The sequence below is a fragment of the Podarcis liolepis genome, assembly GCF_965112155.1.
Source record: "Podarcis liolepis genome assembly, chromosome: 5".
Taxonomy (NCBI): domain Eukaryota; kingdom Metazoa; phylum Chordata; class Lepidosauria; order Squamata; family Lacertidae; genus Podarcis; species Podarcis liolepis.
The window spans coordinates 92,154,063-92,172,083 of NC_139556.1; the positions used below are offsets into that span (position 1 = coordinate 92,154,063).

General features: G+C 47.0%; 1 protein-coding gene and 1 long non-coding RNA gene across 8 annotated transcripts in view; one reads left to right on the forward strand and one right to left on the reverse strand.

The window, feature by feature from the left end:
* The window catches only part of KCNMB2 (potassium calcium-activated channel subfamily M regulatory beta subunit 2), a 307,790-nt gene that overhangs the window by 261,950 nt on the left and 27,819 nt on the right, over positions 1 to 18,021 (forward strand). The window contains exon 1 of one of the 7 annotated variants that reach the window (XM_083504573.1): positions 12,238 to 13,029. The exons of the other annotated variants lie outside the window; for them this stretch is intronic. The gene's annotated coding sequence lies outside the window, so the exon portion shown is untranslated. Of the gene's footprint in view, positions 1 to 12,237; positions 13,030 to 18,021 lie in introns of those variants that run through there. 7 annotated transcript variants of the gene reach the window in all.
* The window catches only part of LOC310707552, a 345,072-nt gene that overhangs the window by 81,123 nt on the left and 245,928 nt on the right, over positions 1 to 18,021 (reverse strand). The window lies entirely within an intron of this gene.

The window sequence follows — 18,021 nt, forward strand, 5'->3', positions numbered from 1 at the left end:
GGGACGACAGAGGACAAGATGGTTGGACAGTGTTCTCAAAGCTACCAGTATGAGTTTGACCAAACTGCGGGAGGCAGTGGAAGACAGGAGTGCCTGGCGTGCTCTGGTCCATGGGGTCAGGGAGAGTTGGACACAACTAAACGACTAAACAACAACAACAGCAGGAAGAAGGGTTCTGTCCTAGTCTTGTCCCCACTCTCATCCCAGTTTTCTACATAGATAATATAGAGAAGCATCCAGTTTTTAGACACCCCCCCCTTCCTAACTGCAATCAGTCAAGGCGCAGGTTTGCTTCCCCACCTGCTTTTATATGAGAACTTAGGTCTAGATAAGCCACAGGAAGCTGGTCAGCACTTCTGAGGTCCTTAAAGCTGCAAGCTTACAGAAAAAGCCATTTAAAGGAGCCTTGGCAATGCCAAGGAAAGATAAACTGGGATGAAACCCTGACTGTGGTATTTTCAAGGGTGCTCTACAGTGATTTGAGGAAAGAGCTGCTTATGAAGGGTTTCTTGTGAAATCCAACTTCAGTGTACGGCTGGGCCTGGGGGGAAAGCAATAGTTTAATGGAAGGATCTCTTTGCAATAAGAAGACGCACTTAAGACATGCATCTCCGTGGAGGCAGAGATTACTCTCAAGGTTGCTGCCGGAACAAACAAGAAATGCAAAAACTGGAGAGCATCCGAAATGAACTCTGAAATGAAAGAGAACATGTCTCAAGGTGCTGAATATATATATGGGTTTAATTTTCAAAGCAGCCCAATGTGTTCCAGCCAATTGTTGTTTAAAATGCTCTTTTTTTCCAGGGGTATGAATTGCAAAACAGCCTGCAGAGATGTCTCCTAAGATATAGTTCCCATTCACATGAATTGGCATCATGAGAGATGTTCTCTTTTGTTTGCGGGTTCATTTTGGAAGCTCTCTGGTTTCTGCATTTCTTCTAGAAATAATATAACCTCTCGCGGTTTTAAATAAAGTATTAATCGAAGCCGGCAGGTGGTGGTAGGCAGAGAAAGCACACATTAGCGAGCAATTGGGGTAAAATGCTTATTCGCAGGAGTAAAGAAACATGCCTTATACTGAACCTCGAAACCCGGATGAAGGTGCTGTTTCTCACCTGTAAGATCCTTGCTGCCAAGATGATATAATCCTTAGTCATCAGCAGTGGAGGAGGAGTCCCAGGCCACCACCACAACATACATTTAATGCACTGTGATAGCACTTTAAACAACCGTGGCTTCCCTCAAAGAATTATGAGAGATGCAGTTTGTTGAGGGTGTCGGGAGTTGGTAAAGGTAAAGGGACCCCTGACCATTAGGTCCAGTTGTGGCCAACTCTGGGGTTGCGGCACTCATCTTGCTCTATAGGCCGAGGGAGCCGGCATACAGCTTCCAGGTCATGACTAAGCTGCTTCTGGTGAACCGGAGCAGCGCACGGAAATGCCGTTTACCTTCCCACTGGAGTGGTACCTATTTATCTACTTGCACTTTAAGGTGCTTTCGAACTGCAAGGTTGGCAGGAAGAAGAAGAAGAAGAGTTTGGATTTGATATCCCGCCTTTCACTCCCCTTCAGGAGTCTCAAAGCGGCTAACATTCTCCTTCCCTTCCTCCCCCACAACAAACACTCTGTGAGGTGAGTGGGGCTGAGAGACTTCATAGAAGTGTGACTGGCCCAAGGTCACCCAGCAGCTGCATGTGGAGGAGCGGAGACGCGAACCCGGTTACCCAGATTACGTGACTACCGCTCTTAACCACTACACCACACTGGCTCGGAGCAGGGACCAAGCAACGGAGCTCACCCCATCGCGGGGATTCGAACCGCCAACCTTCTCATCAGCAAGCCCTAGGCTCTGTGGTTTAACCCACAGCGCCACCCGTGTCCCTTGGGAGTTGTTAGGAGGCCCCTCTTCCCCTCACAATCCTTGTGAAGAGGGATTGACTTGTTAAACCACTCTGGGAATTGTAGCTCTGGGTGGGGAATAAGGGTTTCCTAAGAAGTCTCAGGCATCTGTCAGGCTACACTATGTGTCTGGATCTTCACTTTGGGCTCAGTGCTTCACAGTGTCACGGTCCAGTCTACGGGTGATCAAAGTCCCAGCTGAGGACGTCAGGACTGGGGGCAAGATGGCGGGGTGGGAGCAGGAACAAGAGTCCAGAAGCCAGGAGTCCGAGGGTCAGGAAGCAAGGAGTCACGAAGTCTAGGGTCCGAGGATCAAGATTCAGGAAGCCAAGGTCCGAGGCTCAGGAAGCAAGAAGCCAAACACAGCGAGGCAGGAAACGTGTTACTGTGGCAAAGAGCCGAAGGGAAATGCTGAACTTATATCCCTTCCCGGCTCTTGCCACCAGGTGCAGTGAGTTACCAAGCAGCCTCACCTGTGCGGCCGCACCTTGCCTCTCCAAAACAAACTTAGGAAGGCCCCAGTCCTGCAGAGCCCTACTGGTCACAGGGCCTGGCTCCTGCACTCCTGACACACAGCCTCGGCTGGCCTGATTTGCATGATGACATTTTCTTCCAGACGAATGGACAGCAAGAGGTTTATCTCACACCTGAAATGACAACAAGTTAAAAAAGAGAAAAGAAACCTCTTTCCAGTTTCAAGGAAATGCTGATGAGCATTCTAGTGACAGGGGCTCATTTCTAGCCTCATATTTGGCAGCTTGAGAAGCTGTCCTTGTGCCTCAATCCTGATGGTTGATGCCGCTCAGCAGTTGTTGGGTGGCAGCTGGTCTACGTGCCGTTCCCGGGCACAGTGAGCGAGCTGTTCTGATTGCTTGTCTCGCAGCTCTGGAGTGCTCACAGCAGCGTAACTGGCACAGACACACTGAGGAAGGTGCTGTGTCCTGAATGAATGAAGGTGTAGGAGTGCCTCACTCGCTGGATCATCACCTTGTTGTGGTGAGTGGGCTTGCACGTTCCTATGAACCTTGTGAGTGAAGCCGTCGGGAATCTCGTGCTCCCAGCAGGGTCTCCCAAGGCGGTAAGGTCAAAGGGAAGGAGCTAGACAAAGAATGTTCCAAGAAGTCCTCAACAGCAGAACAGGCAGATGATAACTAGTGGTGTGTTACAACAGCTGCGAGGGTGGATGAAGGCTGCAGCAGATAAGAATCTACCGGTCATCGTGACTACTCATGCCATCGGAACAGAGCCTTACTGCGGAGACTGTGCGTTGGTCAGCATGCACTGATCTACAAACATAAAACAAATTACGCACAGGCGTCTTCCAAAAACCCATCCCGAACCCCAAACGTCCCATGGCGATTGGCAAATGGTAACGGGGGCAGGATCGTGAAATCTGGAAGCCCCTAGTCATGAACCGGCAAATGGGCGGTGGATACAGATTCAGTCATTCTGACTCAGTTGAGCAGCTCAGCAGCTGTATCCATGACTGAGCAGCCCTTTTTAGGATCCACTCTGCTCACCCCAAAAAGAGGGAGGGGCTATAAAAGGTGCCCTAAACATAGTCTGCCTCCCTTTTTCCCTGACTGGATTACCGCGCCCAGTGGGGTGACCACCCAGCGGTCGTAAAAAAGCAGGAGTGTCATGGCAGTGGTGGTGGTGGACAAATGGGTTGTGCTAAGGCCCTCCGAAATAATAACAATAATAGTCCCAACATCATTCCCTAGAGAAACAATGCAACTTTTTAAATGGTTGCTAATTCAGTTTGCAAAGATATGTTGGTGGCTGCAATTTTTTTCATAATAATAATAATAATATAGACAGCCTGCTGGATGTATGCAAGGAATGCAGCAAGACCAGACCCTCCAAGTGTCCCTATTTTCCAGGGACATACCTGATTTACAGACACCGTCCTGGTTGCTGGTTTGATCCCGGAATCTCCCACTTTTCCTTAAAGGTAAAGGGTAAAGGGTTCCCTGACCATTAGGTCCAGTTGTGGCCGACGCTGGAGTTGCAGCGCTCATCTCGCTTTATTGGCCAAGGGAGCCAGTGTACAGCTTCCAGGTCATGTGGCCAGCATGATTAAGCCACTTCTGGTGAACCAGAGCAGCGCACGGAAACGCCGTTTACCTTCCCGCCGGAGCGGTACCTATTTATCTACTTGCACTCTGACGTCCTTTTGAACTGCTAGGTTGGCAGGAGCAGGGACCGAGCAACAGGAGCTCACCCCGTCGCGGGGATTCAAACCGTCGACCTTCTGATCGGCAAGCACTAGGCTCTGTGGTTTAACCCACAGCGCCACCCGCATCCCACTTTTCCTTAGGATGTCCCTATTTTCATTGGAGAAATGTTGGAGGGTATGGAGTTATCCCCAGCCATCTGAAGGCAATCCTGTATAGGGAAGTTTTTTCATCATTTAATGCTTTATTATGCTTCTATATAGGTTGGAAGCTGGCCAGAGTGGCTGGGGCAACCCAGTAAGATGTGTGAGGTATAAACAGTAAAATTATCATTATGGAATGGGACGTCTCTATTTTCATCAGATAAATGTTGGAGGGTATGCTAGACTGGGGGTTAAACCAGCATTTGTCTTGGTGGTAGGTATGCATGTACAGTTAATTACAAAGCCAAGGATCACTGAATGTGTGAAAGACCTTCTGTGAACCCTGGCAAAACAGCTTATCACTGGCTTTACAATCTCTATGCATATCCTATGTTGGTTTGCAGGAGATCAAGCAAGTACGCTTCTGTCCTTGTTCCACCTCTAGCTGCCTTTTTGTGAATGAATGAGTGATTATCCCAGATCATGCCTCTCCACTATCTCCCAGCCGGGACTGTGCTTCAAGTCACAAGATAATCTCTCCCAGGTCCGCCCCTTCCTTTCTTCCTAAAACAACAAATAATTTCCACTCTAATGTCCTTGATGCCAAGTGTCTGAAATGGATATCGTTTGCACTGTGCATGGCTCCAAATCATACATATCACCGCTGAATGCCAAGTGGGAAATATCATGTTTTGTCAAATTTGTGGAGACAAAAGGAGGTGGAAGAATTGTTGAGCAGGAGAAATAAGACGTTTTGATGGGGCTGCTATGTGATGCTCAGAACACATTCACTTTGTGGGGGGGGTCTTCTGTTTTGAGGAATGCGTCAAAGCACCTGCACCATCACTGCCAGTTTTTAGGCACCAGGCTAAGACATTTTGATTCCTTTTCCCTGTCTTGCTGGATGAGCATTTCAGGAATTTTGCATTGCACATTATTCTTTAAATTTTTGGCTCTTTGTTGATCTTATCTGTATTTTATCTGTGAACGTAAGAAAAGATTGGGCCGTTGTTCTCATCCAGCAGACTCTTTTAATTTTTTTTATGATTGTTGGAAGCAAACCAATCAGAAAAAATACACAATACGGACGGGCCATAGTCTAACCTCTGCTACATAAGCTTTCTGCAAGCAAATCCTCAATAAATAATAATTATTATAATTATTATTAAACAGATCTTCTGAAGGAGGCTGCTGAAAGCTGGCCACACAACACCCCTTATCGGACTAGAATATTGGACAGACGTCCCACCTGCCCAACATGTGGGTCAGGCCCAATTATGTGAAAAGCTAGAGCATTCCGAAGGCCAAGAATATGGATTCTGTCATCGACTTCCTTCACTTTTCTTTTTCTTCTTCTTGAAAATACACATTGAACTGGGGGGGGGACAAATCTGGGGGACCTCATCAGCCAGCAATTTACTATGCCATTAGCACTGAACTGCTGCGTCTCAATGAGCAAAATGAAACCAAACAATAGTGACAATTAGGTAATAAACGAAGTAGCCCTGAGGCAATGTTTTCTATTTTGCATCATTCTCTTTCTCTCTCTTCATTTGTTTTTTAAATCATATTTCTGAGCATCTGCAACACAGAGGCACAACAGAGGCACATTTATATTTCAGTGTGTCCACTGTGGTTGGTGGCTGTTTCCCATTCATAAATTACGCCACAGAATCGTAATTGCTGCCTTGCTCATTCCCAGGCCGCTTTAAAGCTGGTCCAAGTGTTGGTTTGAAAAATCAAGTCATTCAAGTTCTCACTGTGTATTGGTTCTGCGTGTGCTTGCTGTTTCTTGTGGCTGAGGGGAAAACGTAAAGAGGCAGTTTGATTATGATACGGAATGAAGTTTTTTTATTGAAGCAGAATGAGATGGCAGAGTCCTGAGAGGGCAGACTGGACTGTACCGCTTCAAACTGCTGCTAAAAGATCAACTTTTCAAATGTTCTCCCATGGTGTTTTTATTAAGTTGTACAGTCCATTCTATCACCTCAGGACTCTACCATATTATCCTGCTGCATGCATTTCTGCTTCTCTGGTAAACAATAGTTGATTTTATAAAGAGATTGTGGGGGGGAGCATCTTTTTCTCCCTCATATCTCCCTCCTGTTCATTTTCTTCCTCTGTGTATTGTCAAGAAGGACACTGACAAACTGGAACGTGTCCAGAGGAGGGCAACCAAAATGGTCAAAGGCCTGGAAACGATGCCTTATGAGGAACGGCTAAGGGAGCTGGGCATGTTTAGCCTGGAGAAGAGGAGGTTAAGGGGTGATATGATAGCCATGTTCAAATATATAAAAGGATGTCACATAGAGGAGGGAGAAAGGTTGTTTTCTGCTGCTCCAGAGAAGCGGACACGGAGCAATGGATCCAAACTACAAGAAAGAAGATTCCACCTAAACATTAGGAAGAACTTCCTGACAGTAAGAGCTGTTTGACAGTGGAATTTGCTGCCAAGGAGTGTGGTGGAGTCTCCTACTTTGGAGGTCTTTAAGCAGAGGCTTGACAACCATAAGTCAGGAGTGCTCTGATGGTGTTTCCTGCTTGGCAGGGGGTTGGACTCGATGGCCCTTGTGGTCTCTTCCAACTCTATGATTCTATGATTCTATGATACTTGATGAGAAAAGACATGTATATAATGTTAGTCAGTAACACACCATCAAGAAAATGAGTTCAACAGCCTGGATCTTCTGTTTTGGCCCCTAGAGACCCGAAAATGTAGAAGAGGAAGATGACTTGGTGCATTGCATCTAAAAACTACAGCTGAAACACGCCAGGAAAATATCCTAATTTGATTTTTTGTAAGGGCGGGGAATCTCATTTTATATTTCCCTTATGTAAGTGTTTATAACATGTTCCTAGATGGCTGCTGGAAAATTAAACAGTATACGTTTTCTTTTTTTTAAAGGAAAAACAGGTTGTAAAAAATACTAAACACTGGGTTGCATCCAGTTCGATTCAGCTTATGCAACAGGACTTCCTTTTCTTCTCCTTAACCCATGCCTGCCCCAAATTGCTGTGCAAAGTTCCCCAGTGTGATTGGCCCAAAACCTCTGCAAGCGCAAACAGGATGGCATTGGTGAGAGCCAGTGTGGTGTAGTGGTTAAGAGTGGTGGACTCATAATCTGGTGAACCAGGTTCAATTCCCTGCTCCTCCACCTGCAGCTGCTGGGTGACCTTGGGCTAGTCACACTTCTCTGAAGTCTATCAGCCTCACTCACCTCACAGACTGTTAGTTGTGGGGGAGGAAGGGAAAGGAAAATGTTAGCCGCTTTGAGACTCCTTAGGGTAGTGATAAAGCGGGATATCAAATCCAAACTCTTCTTCTTCTTCTTCAATAGCATTATAAGAACAAATCAGGGGTGTGGCCCCAGGCACACAATTTTTAAGGGGATGTGAAGCAGGCCACCCCTGCGTGGCCCGGCCCAGTGCCTCTCTCTGCCATCCAAGTTCTGCGTTGGCCAGCCAGGCTCCCCTATGGGCAGGCTGGCAGGTGGCTCAGTACGACCCCACTTTTCTCTGGTGAGGGTGGGGTCGCTCTGGTGGCATCGGCAGTGAGGGCCGGGATGGGATGGACTGGTGTCTCCACCTCCCTCCCAGCACATGCCCGCCTGCCCCAAGCACCAGCAACCAATGCTACGCCACTGGAACAAATCATCATGAAAGCACAATAAAAAAGGACATCTGGAGTGGTCTTCAATGCTACCTGGAGATGCCATGGATTGAGGCTGAGACTGTCGGCATGTGGAACAACTGCTCTACCACTAACCTACTGACCTATTCCCATAATATGGCAAACAGGGATAGACAGAAGGAAAGATGATAAAGGGTATTTCATCCAGAGCCATTTGTGGGGTATAAAGACTCCTGAGCTCAGGTTCCGATGTTGTCTTATCCTTTGAATCTGGTGGAGGCATTTGACTTTTATGGAGGAAGGTTGTAGTAGAACAGAAAACTGCCCTGTTTTTTACATGTGGCCCCGACCTTCCAAATCACCCAGAGAGCATCCAAGATGGTAAATATAGCATTCAACATGTCATGTCATGTCCTGTGTCAATACAAACTCATTTCTAACTGACAAGGCATGAAGAACTTTGTTGATGGAGAAAAAAACCACTGTTTGTGGTGAGGTGACAGGCAGAAGTGTCAATTATTGCTGTGTTGAGAGGGGCAGAGATTCCAGTTGAGTGCTGTTAGCCAGCCAGAAGAAGTGACCTCTGTTGCCACTGCAAAATGCGTCAAACAATAGTGGGGGGGGGGAGTGCATGCCAAGACCATATAACACCAGTCCTGAAAGAACTACATAGGCTCCCAGTACGTTTCTGAGCACAATTCAAAGTGTTGGTGCTGACCTTTAAAGCCCTAAACGGGCCTCAGCCCAGTATACCTGCAGGAGCGTCTCCACCCCCATAGTTCAGCCCAGACACTGAGGTCCAGCTCTGAGGGGCTTCTGGTGGTTCCCTCACTGCGAGAAGTGAGGTTACAGGGAACCAGGCAGAGGACCTTCTTGGTGGTGGCGCCCACCCTGTGGAACGCCCTCCCAGCAGATGCCAAGGAAATAAATAACTATCTGACTTTTAGAAGACATCTGAAGGCAGCCCTGTTTAGGGAAGCTTTTAATGTTTGATGTTTTATTGCATTTTTTATATTCTGTTGGGAGCCGCCCAGAGTGGCTGGGGAAACCCAGCCAGATGGGTGGAGCATATTATTATTACTAGTATTATTATGCCATTGTAGGAAAAGCCTTGCTGGATCAAGGCAGGTAGCAATAGCAGGACTACTGGTAGCTGGTAGGACTACTGGAGATAGCATCCTTGTCCTCTTTTCTGCTGCACCCATCTAATTAAGAGGGGTGCCTTTGTAAGTGAGTCAGAGTCTGGAAATTTGGGGATTTCTAGTTCTTCCTTCTTCTGTTAATTTCTTCTGCTTGCTCTACCAGAGGGATGGGCAAGTAGTGGTCCTCCAGCTGTGGTTGGACTCCAACTCCCATCATCCTTGACCACTGGTCACACTGACTGGGGCTGATGGGAGTTGGAGTTCAACCGCAGCTGGAGAACCACAAGCTCCCCACCCCACTCTACAGTAACTGCCAACACTAGGATAGGGTTGCTCTTCTGCCATTACTTGGGCCACTGCAGACGCTCGCAGGGGAAGTGCTATCCAAGTTCTTAAATGTTCCCAAAATGGTAGCTGTCATCCACTAATGCAGAAGCATTGCTTTCCGCAGCTGACCTTGCAACTGCTCCTCTTTTATCAAGATGAACTTTATTTCCACCCCCACTGGCCCTATTCCTTATCATTGCTGGCTTACTGTAGCATTTGCGCAAAGTTATGGCTGCAGACTTGAACAGAGTGCAGTCAGGGCTGTCTTGAGCATATGCGGTGCCGGGGTGCAAAGATCTGCCCAGTGCCCCCCCCCCCAGGTTGCCCAGTCCCAGGCACACAGGAGGGCGGAGCCGGCCGGCCGCCTCAGCGTCTTACTGGCTCAGTCGGCCCCAAACTCACAGCACAGAGCCACCCGCAGCAGAAGAGCCCATCACGGCACCCCAACCAATGGGTGGGCTCTTCCCCGGACTCAACTCTCAGGCCCTAGACTCTCAGCCTGACGCCCCTGAGAGTCCGGCGCCCGGGTGCCCCGCACCCCTAGCACCTATGGGTAAGACGGCCATGAGTGCAGTGTTGGCAACGTAGCCTAATTTTTTGTGAGTTCCACTGAAATGCCCTCTTGAGCTCAATGGGCTCACTCCCAAGTGACTGCACATAGGATTGTTGGTTTGGCTGGCTATTTTCTGGAAATAAAATGATTTTTGGCTGGTGGAAGGGCATTGTCTTTTGAGCCTAGAAACTCAAGATACATGTGTGCTTGTGCACAGCTTGCGTTCCCTTCAATGAGACTTATGTAGGATATCACTCATATATGAAGTCACTGGCAGGATTTGAAATATAAGCAGCGGATTATTGGAAGATTTAACAGTAGTGGGTTTTGCACAATAAAAATATGTGTGTTATAAAAACAACTAATAAAAAGGAGCAAAAAGCAAACATCAGAAAAGGAGGAGTGGGAAGCCCAGAAGAAACTTTGTACGTCAAAAATATGTGTATGATGATAAATGCTTTTAAATTTTTTTAAATAAAAATGATATGGGAAAGAGAGAGGTGACCTGCTTAATGGAAGGCCCAGGCAGAGGGCCTTCTCGGTAGTGGCACTCGCCCTGTGGAATGCCCTCCCAGCAGATGCCAAGGAAATAAATAACTATCTGACTTTTAGAATCCCTGTTTTGAGAAATTTTTAATGTTTGATGTTTTATCATGGTTTTAATATTCTGTTGGGAGCTGCCCAGAATGGCTGGGGAAACCCAGCTAGATGGGTGGGGTAAAGGTAAAGGTACCCCTGCCCGTACGGGCCAGTCGTGTCCGACTCTAGGGTTATGCACCCATCTCACTTAAGAGGCCAGGGGGCCAGCGCTGTCCGAAGACACTTCCAGGTCACGTGGCCAGTGTGACGAAGCTGCTCTGGCGAGCCAGCACCAGCGCAGCACACGGAAATGCCGTTTACCTTCCCGCTATAAAGTGGTACCTATTTATCTACTTGCACTTAGGGGTGCTTTCGAACTGCTAGGTGGGCAGGAGCTGGGACCGAAAGACGGGAGCTCACCCTGCCGCGGGGATTCGAACAGCCGACTATGCGATTGGCAAGTCCTAGGCACTGAGGTTTTACCCACTGCGCCACCCACTGTGGGTGGGGTAATTTATATATAATTTTAAGACCAGAGCTAGATGTTAACGAAGACAGGAGTCTGCTGCTAACCATGGTGTCCCTACATTAATTCCTACTCCATAATAAAGGGTTGGGCAATCTTTTAAGAGTCCAGGGGCCACATTCTCTCATGCAGCCTTCTGGGGGCCGCCTACTAACGGTGGTTGTGGCCTGAGGAAAACAGGGGATGGAGCAGCAGACTTGCCTTTATACAATAGGCTACATTCAAGCTATCCAAAGAGGGAGCCATTTTGAGTTCTGTTTTGGGGGGAGGGGAAGCCAAATAACAACAACAACCAGGGCCTTTTTTTCAGCCGGAACTCAGTTCTGGCACCTCTCAGCTGGGTGCCATTGCCATTCTAAGAGAACAAGGCATTCATGTTGAGTTCTGGTTCCTCTTTTTCTAGAACAGTAACACTGGTTGTAAGACATCTCTATATGCTCTGCGCACAGAGATGCATCTCTGTCCCCAACAAAATTCCCCTCAGTGAAGGCCAGACCACTTAGTATCAAGGGCAGAGGGCAGGTTCAGCCCTCTCTGCTTCAGTTCTTAACTTTTCTCCCTAAGGTAACAGGCAATTTTCATTTATTTTATTTTATTTATTTAACAAAATGCACACACCATTGGATATGAATAATATGAATGGTTGCATTTGGGGACTCCACCGGGATGGGGCTAAACCCTCTCCCTGCCCCTGTTGAGTATCAAGCCAGCAAATATGCATGTCCTGTCCTGACTGGGTTCTATTTCTTGGTTACACTGAATTGTGACAGGATGTGGTTTTACATATGACCTTCATATTGGGTCTGTCTAGCCTAGAGTTGACTATTCCAGGGTGGGAACCTCTTTTGTTCAAACTAAGAGCCGCATTCCCTTCTGGACAACCTCCTTGTGGGTCACAAGCCAGAGGTAGGCAAAGCCAGAGGCAACAAATGTGTTTTTTCACCCCTGTACAGAAGCCTAGTTTCTGCACACACCCCTCTCTATCCTCCATCCAAGCAGGCAAGAAGCATTCTCAGAATTCAAGGACACATTCCAGCCAGGCAATAATAATAATAATAATAACAACAACAATAATAATAATAATCGGCTTCCTCCCCCATGGCTGTAAATGAACAGATCAAGCAAAATGAATTCTTACCAGTTATTTTCTTTAATAAACACAGCAAAGACAAAAGAAAGTGTCTACCCAGAATGGCGGTGCTCCCAATTAAGGCTTACACTCCCTCTGTCCCTGTTAGTCTACGTCGCTCCTGTGTTTGTAATCTGAGCTTGTACTCTCTGTGCTTTCTGTTCTGACACTTTCTGAGCTCTTCTCAACCGTGGGCTGGGCGGAGGAATGCTGTCCAGAGACTGTGAATCTGTTAACCCTCTCTCTTCCAGTGTTTCTTCTCCTAGCTGTTCCCTATCCAGTATTTCCCAGCTTCTGCCTTCTGAACTATGCCCCTCTGCAAACCATTGTTCCAAATGTATACTGTCCTCCTGCTCCTGGGAAGATTCAGGAGCAGGAGCAGGGGGAGGGAGTGGCTCCCACCATTCCTCCTCAGTGCAGCCCTCCTCAGCACGGTCCCTGACATCTGGGGAGAGTCTCAAGTCACAGGGAAAGACCTAGAGGGGCACATTATATCAACAGCCTTGAGGCTCCCCATCACTGATCCACTCTGACTGGCAATGGCTCTCCAGGGTCCCAGAGGGGGATCCTTCCCATTTCATGCTATCTGATTATGTTTTTAATAATAGCAAGAGGACCAAATGTGAGGTCTTCTTTGTGTAAAGCATGAGCTCTGAGTGCTGGTCCTTTCCTATGCAGACAGAGAAGATAAAGAGGTCCAAACTGACTAAGCGAAGCAACCCAGGGGCTACAAGACAGTTTACAAACTAGGAGCTTCTTGGGCGGAAATTTTCTGCAGATATTGGTCATTTTATCCTCCTTTGGCTGTGTGCAGATGTGAAAAAGTGGAGTCCTTTTAACAAGCAAATCTAATCTTTTCCATCTAACCTTGGAAGGAGAAAGCAATCACCCCAGAAAACCTGTGGAGCGACTCTCATTCGCTGAGTAATACACTAGTGAACTATCTAATGATCTCAAGATCTCTTTCTCCTAGCTGTGCATTGCGAAAGGCATCGATCATGCAGACATGTAAACAGGAAACTTCTGCAGCTAGGAATTGAGAGGCTGGGGTGGGTGGGAGTTAGCTGATTTTATTTCTGTTTTATCTTGTTCGGCAAGCTTGCGGGTCTTTTGGTTTCACGTCCAGTAAGTTGAGTACATATGTTGAACTTTCCCTGGGTAGGGATATAATAGATGAGATATAACAGAGGAGATATGATAGCCATCGTCAAATATCTAAAGGGCTGTCACATGGGAGATGGAGCAAGCTTGTTTTCTTATCCAGGCTAAACATACCCAGTTCCCTCAACCGTTCCTCATAAGACATAATCATCTTGGTTACCGTCCTTTGGGCACATTCCAGCTTAGCAATATCCTTCTTAAATTGTGATGCCCAGAACTGGACACAGGACTCCAGTGTGATCTGACAAAGGCTGTGACTTCCCTTGATCGGGAGACTATACTTCCGTTGATGCATCTTAGAACATTGCTGCTGCACCATACCATTGACTCATGTTAAGCTTGTGGTCTACTAAGACTCCTAGATCCTTTTCACTTATTGCAATTATGTATCGTTTGTGGACTGAAAGCAACAATAGTGAATACCGATTCACATGGGATGGATACGCAAACAGCCATTTCTTCTGTTTTTGTCAGTATTCTCTGACATCCCTCCCTTGGGTACATATGCTTATGCAAAGGAAAGTGTGTGATATAGATAGATGATAGATAGATAGATAGATAGATAGATAGATAGATAGATAGTACTTTGGGTGGTAAAAGTTGAGATACCGGTATGCATATATTGATAAAAGTGCTGTGAGTAGCAGCACAAGATGGTGGGCACTGTCACACACAAAAGCATTGGATATACACATATATAATATATACAGCCACACCCCTAGGGAGAAATCGTAGCATCATGGTATAGGACAAACTTTGCATACAGAAGGTCCCAGATTCATTCCTGGCAATCTGTGCTGCCAGTAGTAGACTGTGTGGTGGGGCAGAGCCACCCCTGGAACCCCAATTTCAAGTGAATTCTTCTGATTTGTTTATTCATTTTTATCTGCAAAAACAAAACATTATATGTAGAAAATAAATTGAAGAGCCATTCCACTGAGTAGTCTATTTGCGCTAAACCCCCCGGCCCGAGAGCCAGCCCGTAAATAAGGAGACACGACAATGATGTATGGGATTAAATTAGGCCACAGCTTTATTGATTTCAGATGTAGGAAACCTTGGCTTAGGCATTGCACGGCATGCCTCTCAGCCCCAGGTGGGTCTGAGGGTGCGCAGGGCAGACAGGTGTTGTGAGGGAGACTGTAAAACGAGAATTTACACAGCGTGCCCCGCCACTTCACCTGAGCTCGACCTTACACTGCTGCTCAGGGCCAGTGACTCCTGCAATCAACCCTTTAATGGGCCCTGCAAACACCTCCACATGGGGGTGCATAATAATGCTACCCCCCCATTCTGAAAATAGACTATAGGATACCATCCAAGGCCTAAAACCGCCAAAGTTGTGACAATTGCTATGGAGGGGAAATTCCTTCCCGGATCTGGGAAACAGCAACCACCGTGAGACCGTAGCAACGCCTGCAAACCTAGAAAGGAAAAGGTTAGCCTGCAAGAAAAGCTCATTAAAGTTAGAGGGAGGGGTGGTGGGTGATGCTCCGAAGACCGACTGGGGAGGTGGTCGGTTGGAGCCTTCCCTACCTGGCCCCTGCTCCACCCCCCAGCCAGCAGCCAATTGGCTAGCTGTGGAGGGGGCGGAGCAAATGCCAGCAAGCAAAAGGGGGTGTCAGCCGGGCTAGGGAAGCCCATGCCGGGTCACAAACCCCACCCACCGCTTTAATGGGTGAGCAGTAATTGTATATCTCTCCTGCCCAGACCGTGACAGCACGAATATCCCACACAAACTTCCTTAAAGACTACGGACAGTGCAGATAACAGTTGGCTAGTCTTTATGTCAGATAACATATGTGACAAGGCAATATGAAGTCTATTGTAGTTCTCCCAGTAGTAAGTCAATAGGAGTGAATCTTCCTTAAATCCAGGCATCTTTCCATAATTGATTTGCGGATCATAGCTTTGACACTGTAGAGTTCTAGCAGGAACACATTTCAGTTTCTCCCACCGTGACCTGGGTTAAAAGGACATCTCAGCAAGCAGAGCATTTTCAGTGCAGCAGGGGCTTGGGGACCCATCCGTCAGAGACCTGACAAGCAGCGCTGATGGGGAGAGTCCGGAAATTTCAGGTGTTTGCAGTTTGTTGGATATACATGTTGTGACTATTCCTGTTTCGTTGCACAGGTTGAACTTCAGCAGAGAAATTGCCAGATGCACCCTGGTATTTTTCTTGACGTATATAGCAATTGCAAGTCTGTGACATCACAACTGTGTGGGGAAAGTTTGTGGGTGTGAATGTAATTGCTGTTATTGCCTCCCGCCCCCTGCAGGCCCTGCAGCAGCTCTGCCGCCCGTGGATCGTTTGGTTCATCCCTCCTGCAACATATAGAAACAGGCTAGAGAGTTAATGATGCTAACTGAGAGCGACTGATAGGAAATAAACACTAGCCAGTCTATCAGAGACAGCACCGTTAGGGTGAATGAACCATTGCCCCATGAACCTCAGTCTGCCCCGGCGACAGACAAATCAATCCATTTCCGGTTCTCTCAATTTCCCACTTCTTCGGTATTAAGTTCCGTTCTCGCACATCCGCGTGAAAATTCATCAGCGTTTCAATGCAAAATTATTCCAATACCAACAAATTCCATTGGCTTCCATTTAGACCTTATATAACCCCTGTTTTAAAGTAGCTGCACAGGTTGCTAGTTCCTTCCCAGGCCCAATTCGAGATGTTCACATTAGGTTTTAAATCCCTAAATGACTCATGCCGCGAATATCTGAACAACTGCTTCCTTCCTTCCACCAATCTTTTCTTGGAGACAGGAGCCTGAGGAAATGGCGGCAGAAAGAGGAGGCTGAATATAGACCAGAGTTGGGGAGTCTTTGGTCCTCTGGATGTTGTTGAATTCCCGCTCCCAACATCCCTGATCATTGGCCATGCTGGCTGAGGCATGATGGGAATTGGAGTCCAACCACATCTGGAGGTTCAGAGGTTTCCCCTTCCTTGATATAGGCCCATTCTTTAGGCCCAGGGAATCCACATGCTTCTCCTTTCCTGGCCACAGAAGGCAGAAAACAAGGGAAGTTATCCTCCACAGCTGCCAGCATTTGACCCAGGAATCCTGGGAGCTCAGCTGTGGCCATAACAACACCGTCACTGTCTCAGGCTACTTCTGAAGCTATCCATCTTTGGTCTTGAAGGGCCAGCGAGAAGGTGCTCAATGACGACCGTGTAAAATTAAGGCCTTTTCACTTAGATCCTTCAGCTCACAGAAGCACCAGGGAGAAGGTTGCATGCACCCGACCTTTGGGTACGGCTGTGATGATGTCATTAGTGTTACCATTTTACACAAGATTAGGCATGTAATTGCGTGTTAAATGGCAGAGGTGGCTGCGGCTCACCCTTGCTAATGAAGCAGGCAGCATTAATGATGTCGCAGATGGACAGCTTGAAGGCACTGGGGGGGATTAGACATAATGAAGCCCTTCTCCTTCATAAGAGACTTCCCTGAGCAATTGCTGTCATTGTCCCTTGCTTGGTCACCTTGCTACAACATTGCATTGCGCTAAGTAGGAGCACAAGGCAATCTTTCATAGATACTGAACAGTGTTCCAGAGAAACAATTTGGAATGGGGATCCAAGAGTCATGGGAACTGCTTTTCCTCTGGAAACTCTATGCATATCAAACCAAAGCTAGTACTCCATCATCTTCAGGGCCTATACAGTTTAGGTCCAAGCTAGCTGAAAGACTGGTTTCCCTCATACAAAGCTGCCTAGGTTTTGAGGTGAGGCCCTTCTCTCAATCCTGTCACCCTCGCAGGCATGCTAGGTGGGAATGCAGAACAGGGCCTTCTTGGTGGCTGCTCCCAGGCTTTGGAACTCCCTAGAGAAGTTAGATTGGCTTCCTCCTTGTTGTGCTTCCGCTGGCAGCTGTAGGCATTCTTATTCCAACGGGCTTTTGGGAACTGACTGCTTTCAATGAAAGGGATAGATAGATAGATAGATAGATAGATAGATAGATAGATAGATAGATAGATGATAGATAGATAGATGATAGATATAGATATAGATGATAGACAATAGACGATAGATAGATAGATAGATAGATAGATAGATAGATAGATAGATAGATGATAGATAGATAGATAGATGATAGATAGTTTTAATGTTTATGTTTATTTGTTTAAAATTATTGTTTCTTCTATATTTTTAGCTGTTCTTCCTATTTTATTGAGCCTGTCAGGGAAAAAGGTGGTGAATAAACAAAAAAATATAATAATACTAATAATCAGGCATGGCCTGATTTTCACATCATCTGGAAAATCCAAAGAACCTTACAGTGCAGCACTTTGGATCTCAGCAGGACTTGACATTTCAAATTCATCTGAAGCACAGCTTTCTCTAATACTGTAGCCACCTCTCTCATCACAGACATGTGTCCTGGAATTATTCTGGGAACTCTTGGAGCCTTTGTTGTGAGCCCAAGCTCTTTGTGATCATGCGCGCAGCCTGTGTGTGAACCTGTGAACAAGCCTAGATGGCGTGAAAGGAAACAGATCAGCTTTGGGAGACGGGGGTTGTTCGTGGAAATTGCTGGTTTGGTGATGGAAGGACTTACAGAAGCCTCAGCTTCCAGAGGGGGTGGATTTGCGCTTGGCAGACACCAAGTGGGAGGTTGTACAAGGTGCTGGGAGGGGAGGAGACATGAAAGGAAGCAGAAAGCAGAGAGTGGGGGAGAGAGAGAGAGAGAGAGAGAGAGAGAGAGAGAGAGAGAGAGAGACTATTATGAGAAAAGAGGGGAGTG